General features: G+C 35.7%; 1 protein-coding gene across 5 annotated transcripts in view; it reads left to right on the top strand.

Annotated features, from left to right (window-relative positions):
* Nucleotides 1–3,264: 3,264 nt before the first annotated feature.
* The window catches only part of LOC145675637 (protein seele-like), a 58,729-nt gene continuing 49,685 nt past the window's right edge, over nt 3,265–12,308 (top strand). For 3 of the 5 annotated variants that reach the window (XM_081746185.1, XM_081746189.1, XM_081746188.1), the window contains exon 1: nt 3,265–3,401. The gene's annotated coding sequence lies outside the window, so the exon portion shown is untranslated. Of the gene's footprint in view, nt 3,402–4,222; nt 4,373–12,308 lie in introns of all 5 variants that reach the window. The other 2 variants (XM_081746186.1, XM_081746187.1) reach the window with 2 other exon arrangements.

Below are 12,308 nucleotides of genomic sequence, written 5' to 3'. Positions count from 1 at the left end.
ACCTAAGATAAACGGGCAAAAATATTTCGTTAGTGGTTCATAAGATACTTAATGCCATAAATTATACTATATGAAGGGGTGGATTCCAAAAGAGCCCAAGTCAATTTTTGTCAATTTTAAGATATTGGTTTTATTAAGTTCCATTTTAGCATCTCCATATATTGAACTAGGTTTTATGCCAAAACTCCATAAATCAAATTAATTGTAAGCAAAAGAAAACAGTGGTGTTTTCCAAAATGTTCTTAGTCAACAGTATTCTCTGAAGTTATTTTCTGCCTTATGTCTAAAAGCACTTATAAAACTCTTGCTATAGATGATAATTTAACCGTTTTCTTACAAAAAGTAGGCAATTACAATTTTCTTTTATGTAGATTACTTTCCCTTCACAGAAATTTAATGATGGAAACACACAAAAAAATCGTATGCTGAAAAACTTACTTTTTTTAACTAAGGCTCTTTTGGAATTAAGCTCTTCATATATTGAATACCATAAGAAGGTAGTACATTAAAAGCCGTCATTTTCTGTGTACTATGACTGATGGCACCTCAGCAACATACAAAGGACGCGATGACCGATTAGTGGAAGGTCATTATGATGATGCAGTGTCCTGCCCGAAGGTCGATCTTTGACCCGAAGGTCCCTGGGGAGAGTGAACCCATGATGGCTTGCCATAGCCTTCCATGGAACGATGATAACGTCCTAAGAACGGGACCTAGAGTAGGATCCCAATCACTTATGTTCCCACTGGGAATCGAATCCGGAACTCACCGGGGACACTGGAGGGTCAATAAGAGTAACATTATTTCGCATCTGTTTATTTTCAAGGTAACTGTGCGGACAAAATGTGAACCAGTAATAATCTTCGATAACTACAGCAGAAAGCGCGCGTTATTTGCTTGAGCTGTTCGGGTTATTAAATTGTTTGGCGTAAAAAGGGAATGCTCAAAAGCCACAAATTCAGTTACAAACAAATATTCGTCAAGGTTTACTAGTTCTTATCTAAAACATGTACAGTACCGTATATGTAGTTAAGCATTGAAAAGTCATTTGAAACACTCTCGTATTCAAGAAAAGTGACCTGATCCAGCCCCACAATTAACAACAACTGTTTCTGTTTGAGCAACCAGTCTAAAAATATCAACCCCGCCGGCTAAATGTCATTCGGACAAGCGCAGAGATCGGATTACGGTGGGTTTGGATTAACGCGAGCAGCCTGTACTGCTAGTGGAGAAACAAAATACGGAAATGTGTAATTAAATGAGCTCGAATAAAAGTAAGTCACCTATAATCATGTCCAATAGAACAAGCTAGCAATCATGTTTACAACATGAGAGGGGAAACAATATTAGCAATTCTAGCCGTGCTAACTTTATTAGTCCACAGCAATTTGCGAATTATCTGGCAATGATGGGGAAATCCCCCTTTAAAACTACATACAGCATGTAAGTTTTATATTTTTTCGTGTTATTTTCTCCTGGAGTAAAAACTAGAATTACAAGAACTAGAAGAAGAAAATGTAGAACTAGAATTTACATGGATTGTGATGTCACATAATGGACTTCAAGGAATAATAAACACATATTCCTCCTATACACATATAGTATATTTGAGGAGGGGTGGGGGGCAAATTTTAGTTTTCTTTGATAAAAGGAAATTTACAGTAACAATAATACTAATAACGCATAACACAATAAAAATCACGTATGTGTCAGTGACTGAAATTCAAGTAGAGATATTAAGTAACAATTTTTTTTTTTTGTTTCATGTGTCTGCGGCAAATACGAGTGATTATTTTTAAATTTTTTCCAACCCTACGAAATCGTTTTAAATGGCTGCGTAGTTCACGAGCTGCTGGAATTTAAAGCCCGCGTAATTTAAAGGTTAAAGTATTTGTCTTAAAATCATTGTTCATTGTAGAGTTAAACTGAGTTCTAGAACCTTTTACATAACAATCCAAAGTAATACCTATTACTTTTGAAGTATGTCACCTTCATTACTCTACTTCTGTTGGGGTGGGCGAGGTCATACATCGCGTGGCACTCACCCACCCTTAATGCCGTCCCTGGCCATACGTCACAGTTTCGCCACCCCTACTCTGACCACTCCGCCCAATAGGGTCGCAATGTTTTGAGCCAACAGTCATGGCGGAAACGTAAGTAGCCAATCAGACGATAGCGGAAAGGAGAGTAGCCAATCAGACGTACCGATGCTCGGTTGTTTTTTGGCTTCATCGATTTAATAGGATGACGATACATATGGGCAGATCCTCTATTTGGGGGGCGCGGTGGCTCAGTAGTAGAGCGTTCACCTCTGGTGCTTGGGGTCCCGGGTTCGATCCCAACCCCCGCCAAGTGAACTTTGTGGTGGAAAAACACCGTGCTCCTGGGTTTTCTCGGGGTTCTCCCGTTTCCTCCCATTTTCTTCATTCTACCATTTCACTCATCTCTCATCATCACCGTCTCCTTCAGCCTTACCGGCATAACTGTGGGACGTAAAACTTAAAGGTTACATTTCATTTCATTTTCACATCCTCTATTTATAACATCCTTGGTTGACAGGCTACGTCAGTAATGCCAACCCGTGAGGAAAATCCCATTTTGTGGGATTTTTGTCGATTTTCGAAATGGGATAACGGGAACTTTCTTTTTTTAAAAATGCAAGATTTATGGGATTTTTCATATAACTATTCCATTGAAGGCCAACAAAATGTGTATGGGCAAGTAGACAAATCAATCTTCAGTTAACGTGAAATTAATGCTAATTGTCTAATTTTGTTGGTATAAAAATGAATGTTAGTTTTAATGTGATTTATACAGTGACTTGTGAATCTCACTGAGCGAGTGGCCAGGAACGTTAATTGTCCTCGAGTATTAAAAAAAATGAAGAAGAAGGTGAAACGAGAAATGTCAACTTCCAATAACATTCCGTACGAATGACTTCAGAATAATGTTTATCTAGCTTTATTATGTTCCGTGAAAGATCATCGCGCAAAAGGGAGACGGAAATACTAAAGTCAGCAAAATTTACTTATTTTCATCAGCTATTTCAATTGTTTCTTTCAATTAAGGAAAATACATGTTTATAAGCTTTTAATAAACGCAGATGATCAAAATTTTTGGATCATTCACTCATAAATGACTACACTAATTTCAATGTTCATAAGTTTACAAAATGTCATTAGTATAACGTGGGAAATTCAAAAGCAAAATGGGGATTTCTGATTCTCGAGATGGGATTTTATAACGTTTCATGTTGGCAACACTGGGCTACGTAGGGAACAAGCAGACAGCCAAACAATACGAGACACGTCGTTGACGAAGCTTTCAGCTTTATGTCTGTTATGATTGATAAGAGAAGTGCAAGGCGACGTGTAAGGAGATTTACCTTAAGCACGTGAATTGTAAGTATTTAGAAAATTAAGGTTATGAAAGAGAATGTAGTCTCGCTTTACCTTGATTGCGTTAAAACGTTTCCATAATAGTTACTGATACTTGTTGATTATTTTCAAAAGTTATAATTTAAATGGAAAGGCGGTAGTAGATTATTTCAGTATTATCATTTTACAGATATTTCTTTTTCTTTTTGTATGAAAGTTATGCAATCTCTAACAAACACCTATGCGTAAAGGATAAAACTGCCGGTTTTCATTTATCCGAGTAATTAGTGTAATCTGTCTTAAAGACTTGCAGGTTAATTTTAAATACACATCTAGAATTCATATTTAAAAAAGTAAAAGCACCAACTCCACTTAATATCCTTACGCAGACACTAGAGATAGATTTTAACAAAGTGCATCCAAACTTTTCTAACCCAAACTTATCCTAGTATACCCTTTTAAAGCAATCCTACTTATCAATGCGCTGCTGGAACATGTATTGGGGAATGTTCTAGAATATAGGTCCCTTTTTGTAAAACTATTTAACTATATTTTTCGTACCTCGTTTCGGTTCCCTTTGGTTCCTTATTCTTTTCTGTATTCTTTTCTTTCAGTTTTTGGACTTTTTTAATCGGTGAAATATATAATTACCGCAACTAAGAATATTGAACTTTAATCTTTGAACAGTGCATTATCATGTTTGTTTACTTAACCATATTAATTATATATAGTGTATTATTTTACACATAAAGTAATAATAATCTTTTGATTAATTATAATTTTGGATAAAATTAAGTTTTTTTTTATTTTTTTTATTTTACGTTCATGAATTTTATTTCGTGCAGGTTTACTTTTGGCGCATCACTCGAAATAATTGTTGAAGAGTTGTAATTCTTTCACTGATTTCCTTCTTATTGTCTCCTAAAAAGGATTTGCGCTGGGCGACATGAAAACATCTCACTTGGCATAGATAACGTTCAAGGAAGCCACCAGAGGTAATTTTTGAAAAATTAGTTAAATGGCATTTAGTATCTCCCCCAACTGGTTTCATGGTTCCAGAACCTAGTACCTTGTTTTTTGTCTAAATTGTGATAAAGGTAGAAGTACAAGGGCCCTGGGGGCTTCTAACTCCCTTCGCTAGCTGTCCCTAGCTCAGCTATATTTTGTAAAGCAAGTAACACACTGTAAATCTTATATGTGCAAGATTGGGGAGATACTAAACATCAGCCAATTAGCTGTTTCGATTTGCGCATAAATACGGCACTGGATGTGTGGCATAGGAAATACAGTTGCAAAACACAAACCAACTATTACTAAGTGACGACTAAAAAGCACGAATGCTATCTAACAGAGTCAGCGCAGGGCGAAACAAGTGTGATGCGCCAGGTGCATTCGAAGAGAGCAGTGCGCGTCAGTGATGGTGAGTATACGCGTAAGCCAGGATGGTGAAAAGAAGTGGTTTATGTCAAAGATACGGGTTTCTATAGCACTTGTCGTGATTTCGTACTAGTAATGCTCCACTTGTAAACATGAAATACAGCTTCTGTACACTGTGCAGAAATATACTGCCGGTAAAAAATGTCTAATAGTATCATTTTTCATATGCACTAACTTATTTTATCCATCGTGAAGCACTTGTAATGGTTTTACACTAGTAACCCTACACTTGTAGTCGTGGAATACAGATGTATTACTTTGTGTAAAATTATGTCAACTGCAGAAATGTGTTCCTTATAAATTTATCTTTTCATACAAAGTATTCAATTTTACCTGTAACTCTTCCAAAATTTGGTGCGCCAAAACTACATCAGCACCTTTTATTTTCTTGAAAATTCCAATGAGATTCGTTTCTGTATTCGGAGTCGATGTTGAATTGTTCATTGGCGAAGTATTGATATGTAGCAATATTTTGTTTTACAGCTCGTGTGTGATTGGGTTTTATGGGTTTACAAAATGTATTTTGTGGCATACGGTATGTTGTTCTTTGAAATTCATTTGTTCGCAATGGATATATTGTTCTGCATTATCTGGTATTATTGATGTTCCTTAGAGATGAAAAAAGGCCGGCTTCTTTGAATCGATGGTTTTTTGTGCGTAAACAGCCGGCTTTTTTGGAAAAAAAAAACGAAAATTTTGAAAATTTTGGCTTTTTTCGTTTTCATAATTTTTCTGTTTAAATAGCTTCCTTATAGTATACTCTAAAGTTAAATAAGATTTCATGACCTAAATGCTATATTTCGCTCTGTAATTCACCATCATATGATGAATGGAACACGTGTTTTATGAATTAAACATAAAGTACGTAGTATTTGAGGGCAACTGTAGAAGATGTTAATTATTTTAACTTCTGAGTTATCGACATATTTTTCTTTTCTACATCATTTCTTTTTAGTCATCCGTGTTTCATTTCCTAGAGATTAGTAGGCCTACTCTAGCTTCTAGCACGTAAGTTAAACTTTTGTTTTTCAATATATCCGTCAGGGCGTACATTTGTCAGTATATCTCTCAGAGCATAGTACAGCTGTGCAATGATTTAGCAATAATCTTCCGGATACAAACTTGAATACCATTTTATACAAATAATCAGTAGCGAATTCAGAAAAGTATTTTGAGAGGTGTTTCTTTGCTTAATGTTTGTTTTTTCTGAAATTTCCTAATTTTTATTTGGGAGTTTGAGTGCAAGCATAACTAATATTTCGTTTTGTTTGTATATTCAGCAATAACCTTCCGGATACAACCTTGAAGTTTTTTTAAATACCTAATTTTTATTTGAGAAGAATTTGAAGTTTATGGGTAAAGGCATAGCGAATATTTCGTTTGTTTTAGAAATTCTGTAATTTCAGGGTACAAGCTTCACCCATAAAACATCCTCACCCTAACACCCTTCGCAAATCCGTCACTGCTGATAATAATTAATAACAAGGATCTAAAAACGATAAGAAAGGAAGTCGGCCAAACTCACAGTACACGCATTATCTCTAGATTCACAGGTACAGTTAAGAAAAATTTTTGTCAAAATGGTGGAATGTGGGGTTGAATCCCGGACTTCCCGACAGAAGCGCAAAAGCTATCCAGTCACTCATGGTTGTTGTGCTTAACTTGGATATATTCTCCCTCTCTATGGCCTATGGAATCCGAAGGTTTAATGCCGCGTTGACAAAAGCTCTCCACTGACTTCAATCCTTAGCCAACTGTATCCAGTTTTTACTTTGTATTCCTATTTCTGCGAGATCCATTTTAATATTATCCTCCCATCTTTACCTAAGTCTTCCTAATGGATGTTTTCCGATTGGATTTCCAGTTAAAACTTTGAAAGCGTTCCTACCTTCTTCCATTCTAGCTGCATGACCTGCCCACCTGAGCCTCCTAGACTTGATGACCGTAACGATGTTTGGTAAACTGTATAAATTATGCAGTTTTTCGTTATGAAGTTTCCCTCATTCCCGTTCCTCTTCTGTCCGAATATTCGTCTCAGGATTTTATTTTCAAATACTTTCAGTCTGCGTTCTTCCCTCAAGCGACCATGTTTCACAACCATAAAACACAACAGGCATGATTATCGTTTTATATATTTTAAGCTTTAAATTCCTCGACAGAATTCGCGACGACAAAATATTTTGAACAGGATAATAACACGAATTTCCTGATTTCAGTCGACATTTAATTTCTTTGTGGATATGATTTTGGTCTGTGATATTGATCCCAGATATTTAAAAGTATACATTTTGTCGAAAGTATTATTTGATATTTTAGCGCATCCATAATTTGCCATGGGGGCGCAGTGGCTCAGTGGTAGAGCGTTCACCTCCGGTGCTTGGGGTCCCTGGTTCGATCCCAGCTCGCGCCGTGTGGACTTTGTGGTGGACAAACACCGTGCTCGTGGGTTTTCTCGGGGTTCTCCCGTTTCCTCCCACTTTCTTCATTCCACCATTTCACTCATCTCTCATCATCACCGTCTCCTTTAGCCTAACCGGCATAACCGTGGGACGTAAAACTCAAAGATTTCATTTTTTTTCTTTTATCTCCTTTCCGTTTTAATCCTTTTACCTTGCTATTGAGGAAGGAACCAGCTGAGTTCCGAAACGTCAAAATCTTTAAATTTTTCAAGGGAGGATTCATTGGTAAATAGGCAGTTTTTTGTTAATTTTGAATATCCCCCCATGCGCCCATGCAATTATGATATTTTTCCACCAAAAATGGTGGATTGGCGCTCATATAAAAGTGCAAGGATTAAATTACAACATGCAATTCTTGACTTAGTGTTTTTAAAGTCATGCAAGTTTCACTTTTTTTTTTTTTTTTTTAATGGAAAGTTTTTCACTTTAATCGGTCTTTACGCAATATTGTTTGTAATGCACAGGGTAGAGCATTAAATCAAATTATTAGGTTAAAATACTTTTTAATAAACAGGCTCAATAATGACTGCTATCAAATGTGGATGTCTTTAACTTTTTGTACTGACCCGCTATACGCACATATTCTACAGAATAGGTTGCTCGGTAAATGAGTTTTTTGAAGACGATGTATAAATGTTTTTCTTTGTTAATTATATTACGAATGTGTAAGCTTATAAAATTCATAGTTATGTACGTATTACTCTATCTGTAAGTTTTTTTAATAGCATATATGTAATTATTTTGTAATTTTGACAACTGTATGCGTACTCGAGAATACTCTCATTTGTATGCAAAACAGGCAAATAAATAAATAAATAAATGGAATACAAAGTTAAATTTGCACGCTTAGAAAAGAAAATCACTCGTCTATGTGGTACCCTTATTTTCAATAAACGCAAACCAACAAAAATAGTCTGATTCCCCTGTAGAATTATTTGTTAACCTTACCGATATTGACATACCTAAGAAATTCTATCAGATTTTTAGGTTAGGTTTAAAATTTAGTTACCTTCCGCTTTCCATTCCATTGGAGGAGATAATTTGTTCAGTAGAAAAAGCCGTTGACCTTGCACCTAATATTCATTCCGCGCAATCTATTAGAAATGAATGCTTGGCCAATATCAATACTTTTTTATACTCATACAAAAAGGTAGGACCATATCCAAAATCCAGATATGTACAAGGACTTATTACACAATTTAAGGAATTTCTTAATAAACACGAAATCTGGTGTTTTAAAGGCTGATAAAGGAAACCAATATGTTGCTATGCCAAAACAAACATATGCTTCCGGTATTTTAAAAATAGCAGAAAAATTTAATTTTGTTTTATATCCCTGTAATCCGTTACCACAGGTTATTAAGAAGGTACAGTCGACAATTGATTCTTCACCACTTTTAATTGACATTGAAAAAGATATGATAAAAATACATGCACCTAGTGTTCCCATTATTTATGGTCTTCCGAAGGTGCACTAGCCTGACATCCCCCTTCGCCCGATCATATCAGGTTTCAATCCTCCAGCTTATTTACTATCGAAATGGTTATATTAAAAACTCAGCATTGGTTTTAAATATGTTGTAATAAACAGTCTAGACGTAAATCAACAATTATCATCATTTGTAAATGCCAATGCCATTTTACTTGCCTCCATAGATGTTGTATCCGTCCATACCACTGGAACTTACTATCAATAGTACTCGGTCCTGGTTATTACAAAATGGCGCTTCTACCTATGAAACTAATTTTTTATTACAATTACTTGAGGTTTGTTTAACAACTAATATATTCCAATTTGAAGATCATTACTTTTCTCAGAATGATGGCTTAGCCATGGGTAACACATTATCCCCATGTCGGGTTTGGCGCTTCATCTAAAACAACATTCACATAATACAAAACAGGTTAGGGTAATAGGTTAAGCAAAATAAAAAAAAAAAAAACAACAGGAAATTAAAGAATCGTTCTTTATTCATAAATACAAATCTGCATTGAAACTTGATACTGGCAACATTGATCGAACTTGGGTACCTACCTTTGATGCATACTTTGGATCTGGCAATAGTGGCCTAACATACACACCGCGTTCTTTTTTTATTCAGTTCATTCTTTTTTTTCACTCTGCTCTGTTCATCTCAGGATCTTTTTTGTACGTTACTTTTATATAGTAGTATGTATTCCTGGTTTTACTCCTTTTATCTCCTGGGCCGCGGTGGCTCAGTGGTAGAGCGTTCACCTCTGGTGCTAGGCGTCCCGGGTTCGATCCCAGCCCCCGCCAAGTGAACTTTGTGGTGGACAAACACCGTGTGCGTGGGTTTTCTCGGGGTTCTCCCGTTTCCTCCCACTTTCTTCATTCCACAATTTCATTCATTACTCATCATCACCGTCTCCTTTAGCCTAACCGGCATAACCGTGGGACGTAAAACTCAAAGATTTCATTTCATTTTTCCTTTTATCTCCTTTCCGTTTTAATCCTTTTTACCTTGTCATTGAGGAAGGAACCAGCTGAAAGTTCCGAAACGTCATAATCTTTAAATTTTTCAAGGGAGGATTCATTGGTAAGTAGCCATTTTTTTATTAATTCCATGTATTTAGTTTTCTCTGCATTTATTTCTAAACCAATGTCGCTGCAAGCGTTTAATAAGGACTCTGCATTTCTTTCTATTGTTCTCCCATCATCCCCTATGAAATTTACATCATCAGCATACACCGTAACCTGGTGAATACAATTCAGCTCTAGGGCCTGATTGCTATCTTTAATTTTCCTTATAGCGTACTCCGGAACAAAGCTGAACATTAATGGCGATAACGCATCTCCTTGTTTCAGGCCATTCTCGACGTAGAAGCTCATGGACAAGAATTTTTCTGCTCGGACTTTACTCTGAAATACATTTAAACAGATTTTAATTAATCTAACTATCTTTTTCAGTATTCCGAATTATGTAAGAATGTTGTACAATGTTTCCCTCCTATTCGAGTCGTAAGCCTTTTTAAAACCAATAAACAGCTGATGTACGGGGTAATATATTCCCATTTCTTTTCGAGTATTTACGAGTCCACGAGCTTTCACGTCTAAAATGGCCTGAAACAAGGAGATGCGTTGTCGCCATGATTACTTAACTTCGTTCTGGAATACGCTGTAAGGAAAATCAAAGATAGCAACCAGGGCGTACAGTTGAACGGTATTCACCAGGTTATGGCATATGCTGATGATGTAAATTTAATAGGTGATGATAGGAGAACAATAGAAAGAAATGCAGAGATCTTATTAAACGCTTGCAGGGACATGGTTTAGAAGTAAATGCAGAGAAAACTAAATATGGAATTGCGTCGGGACCGGAATACAGCAAACTATGGATGCGTTAAAATATTAAATAATACTTTTGATAAAGTGGATAGTTTCAAATATCTAGGATCAATATTAACAGACGAAAATCATATTCACGGAGAAATTAAATGTCGACTAAAAACAGGGAATTCGTGTTAGTATTCAGTGCAAAATCTCTCGTCGTCGCGAATTCTGTAGAGGAATTCGAAGCTTAAAATATACAAAACGATAATCTTGCCTGTTGTTTTGTATGGCTGCGAAACATGGTCACTTACTCTGGGGGAAGAACATAGACTGAAAGTATTTGAGAATAAGATCCTGAGACGAATATTCGAACCCAAGAGGAACGGGAATGGCGGAAACTTCATAACGGGGAACTACATAATTTTTATATGGTTTACCCAACATTGTTAGGGTCGTCAAGTCTAGGAGGCTTAGGTGGGCGGGTCATGTAGCTAGAATGGAAGAAAGTAGAAACTCTTTCAAAATCTTGACTGGAAGACCAATCGGAAAACGACCATTAGGAAGACCTAGGCGCAGATGGGAGGACAATATTAAGATGGATCTCGCAGAGATAGGAATACAAAGTAGAAACTGGATGCAGTTAGCTAAGGATAGAAGTCAGTGGAGAGCTTTTGTGAACGCGGCATTGAACCTCCGGGTTCCATTGGCCATAGAGTTAGTTAGTTAGTTAAATAATGTGGTTGATAGTTGATCGATTTCCCTAAATCCACACTGATAATCTCCAATAATTTCATCTGCGTATAGAATGCATCTTGTTAATAGAATGTTAAGAGAAATGCCTCGATAATTATTACATTCAGTTTTGTCGCCTTTCTTGTGAATTGGAACAGTGATTGATTGTTTCCGCTGTTCTTAAATGTATTCCATAGTTTTTCTCTTTTTTAAAAAAAAGAAAAGTTTCGTAATGATATATTGAATTCCTGTCGTTAAAAATTCAGAAACCTTCAGGATTGAGTAAACCGTGATGGTGGTTATAAGTCTAGGAAACCGCATAATCAGATGAACAGTCTATTATGCATATGATCCATTAGGAGAAAATTTGGTACTTTCCCGATTCTGAACAAGCTTAAGAAACGGTCAGTGCATTATAGAATTCGGAATTTTACCGATTTTGCAGATTCCAAGCACCTGATATAGGTGGTATAACATTACATATGTGATCAATGAATTAAAAATTTGTTCGAAATATTCATACAATGTATATGAAAGTTAAAACTTAAAAATTTCAAGAATGTACAGAACCACCCGAAACCAAGCTCTTGATATGCAGTTTTTAAGATTATCATATAAATGTATTTCTCTCATGTTTTATTTTTTGTTTCAAAAAGAGGGTGCGTGATACTTTGAAGTAAAATTACTACATACAATTTTGCTGGTTATTTGTGTCTTTTTTTCTTTTTTTTAAAAAAAAGTACTTATTTTTGTGTATAAGAAGTTAAAAAAATATTATATATATATATTCGTTAATTTGTTGGAATTCATAATGTAAATATGTTAAGAATTTTTAAAAAAATCTTTTCGAAATTCATGGTTTATTTTAGAGATTCTATATTATTATCTACATCAACCACTAATGAAATGAGTTCTTGTGCTGTAGAGAAGCGAAACAAAGTCTGCTTTATCAGTTTAAAGCAAAATTTTGAAAAAAGCCCAAAAATTCCCAAGCAAAAAAGCGAAGCTGAA

The sequence above is a fragment of the Thermobia domestica genome, chromosome 18 (genome assembly GCF_964235325.1).
Source record: "Thermobia domestica chromosome 18, izTheDome1.hap1.1, whole genome shotgun sequence".
Classification (NCBI taxonomy): domain Eukaryota; kingdom Metazoa; phylum Arthropoda; class Insecta; order Zygentoma; family Lepismatidae; genus Thermobia; species Thermobia domestica.
The sequence above is the reverse complement of the archived record's forward strand: the minus strand, read 5'-3'. Positions and strand labels throughout refer to the sequence as shown.